Source organism: Mesitornis unicolor, unplaced genomic scaffold, assembly GCF_000695765.1.
Source record: "Mesitornis unicolor isolate BGI_N332 unplaced genomic scaffold, ASM69576v1 scaffold31920, whole genome shotgun sequence".
Lineage (NCBI taxonomy): Eukaryota > Metazoa > Chordata > Aves > Mesitornithiformes > Mesitornithidae > Mesitornis > Mesitornis unicolor.
This window is the reverse complement of record NW_010160812.1, coordinates 1-2,632: the sequence shown is the minus strand read 5'-3', so window position 1 is coordinate 2,632 and position 2,632 is coordinate 1.

Sequence of the window (2,632 nt, the reverse complement as noted above, 5' to 3'; positions counted from 1 at the left end):
CGCTCTTCCTGGCCCATTTCTGCTGATTCCCTCCTCATTGCTTGTGGTGAGGCTGAAAAGTCTCAAGTCCCGGCTCTGGTCTCTCTTGTACTGGAGATGATTTCCCTGCAGGGTTGCCTGGAGGGGCTGAGGCTGGCCCCAGGGTGCTGCACCCACCAGGGCCTCACTGCCCTGGCTCTCTCTGCCCGGTTTTAGCTTTTCCACCTCTGCTTTTGCTGCCAGGGTTGGTCAGGGGACTTCAGGGGACCCCTGGATGTGGCCAGTGTCTGATCCCAAAAGCCACCCTCTACTCCATCATCTGTGTGAGCTGGCAGGACAAATGAGTGACATCTACAACCGCCCTGGCAGCATCTTGGATGCTTTTGTGGAGTTTCTGACCCTCCTGGATATTGAGGTGATGCCTGGGGTCCCAAACTGAAGGCAGGGGCTGCCCTGGAGCGAGGTCAGGAGTGTGGGTGCTGAAGGCATGTCCTGGTGTGGGACACTGCTGTGGGGACTGGTGGGTCCTGGGTTGGGGCTGTGGAGAGGTCCTGTACCTGCTGAGCCTCCAGGCAAGGCTCTGAGGCCATAAAAAATGTCTGTCTCCTTCCTGCCCCCCATCCCTGCCTGCTGCCTCCATCCCTCCTGCCCCAGGACAGGAATATTGTCACGGATCGGTATTTCTTCTGCACGTTGTGGTGTTGATGACTGTAATATCTGTTAGGAGATGGTGAGGTTGTTCTCTATTTTTTTAATGGGAAAATAAACTGTCCCCCATGTGCGGTGTTCCCCCTGGATGGCTGATTGGGGGGCAGCTGCAGCTCTGGGGAGAGTGGGATGACAGCACCGCTCCTGAGCATCGTTCATGGGTCTCATCTGAGCCTGTGACACTGGGGAGGGATGGAGAAGCCCTTGGGGACAGCACAGTGGGGCTCAGCCTTGAAGACAAGTGGAAGTGCAACCCTTCGGCCATGCAGATCACCCTGGAGAAGGGAATGTGATCTCGGGAGGGTAGGACCAGACATCCCTGTGTCTGTGCTAGAAATGAGTTTCCTTTGTCTACCAGGAGCCTGGACCTTGGCTGTTCCCTTCATTCAGGGCTGGGCACAGACCTGGTGGCTTTGTCCTGGGCCCTATCAGCAACTGGGATGTGCATCACTGTATCTTTGTCCTTCTCTGCCTCCTCTCCTCCATCTCCATCTTCCCTGCACGTGTTTTCCTCTGGTTTTTCTCCGCCATCAGCAGCCTGCAGCGAGTGGCTGTTGCTAAGGAGCTCTCACCAACTTTAAACCCTTCTCTGCAGTTAATCTGGCAGTGCTGGCTCCTGGCTGTGTGGTGCTGCTCGCCCCATCCTGCCCAGAGGTGCGTGGTTTGGCTTCCATCCTGCAAATTGCCGGCATCTCCTCTGTCCGGCAGCAGCCAGCACCCGAACACAGGGATGGGAGGATGCCAAAACCACGGCAGGGTGTGTATTTTTGGAAGCAGTGCTCAGGGAGAGCTCTGTGCATCTTGGGTTTGGCTGCTGTGCTCACCTGGGCTGTATGGGAACATGCATAGATGTTTGCAGCTCAGCAGTGCCCAGGAAAGGAGGGATGTAAGGGGCAGGTTGTCCCCACTGTGTCCCCCTAGGGCCCTCAAAGCTCCTGCTACCCTTGGGAACTCCCCAAAGGAAGCCCAGGAGTTTCCCAGGGAGAACCTGCAAAGGCACTGGGAAAAGGGAGGCTTTGATGAGGTGGAAACTTAAACTCCCATAAGGGCATCCCAAAGGATGTGGGATCCAGGCAAGCCTTGTTCACCAGCACCCGGCTTCTCCCTGACTGCTCTCCTGGATGAACCTCAGAGCAAGTGAGGTTGTGTCTGATCAGTGTCATGGGTGGGGACAGGGGTGTCCCCAAGGCTGGGGTCTGTAGGGAGCGTTGGTGTTCAGCTGCTGGCACAGAGCTTTGGGTAAAACCCTTTGCTGGGCTCTGTGACCTCCTCCCAGGCACTGCTCTGTGCCAGGTGGGGTAAGGTGGGATCCTCCATCACTGGGCCCTTCCCAGATAGTGAATTTTGGTCTCTTGAGTTTCAGAGGTCTGCTGGTTGTGGTGCAGTTTTCAGCACAGCTCTGTGGCTGGACTCAACCCCACCAGCACTCATGGAAGAGCATTTAGTGAAGAGCCTTAATTAACACCCATGCTCACTCCATTAATTAGCATGCAGTGCAGATTACCCTGGCATGGAGCAGAGCCTGTGAGCCTCCTTGCTGCTATGGCTGCTCTGTCCCTTCCATCTCCCCGTGGTGACCCCTTTGTGTCCCCCAGCCACCCAGTCCTGGGCATCGCTGCCCCTCTGTGCCTTGCAAGGGTGGGTAAACCCCAAGGACCCCCGATGATCGAGGGGATGTCGGTCCCAATGGCCAAGCTGGTGTCTCCCATGGGTGTCCCTGTCACCACTTGCTTCCCCAGGCTCTCTGCTGATGCCACCCTCCTCTCTCACCGCCTTCCCTTTCCTGCCCTGGGGCTGACTTTGCCCTGGAACGCTCTCCCCCGGCACTCCCTTATTTCGGGGGGTGCGGCGGCGGGACGGGCTCGGTCCCGAAGAGGTTAAACCGTGTCCCGGTGGGCTGAAACCCCGGAGCTTCATGGGATGCCTTATAAAGAGCGCTCCGTCC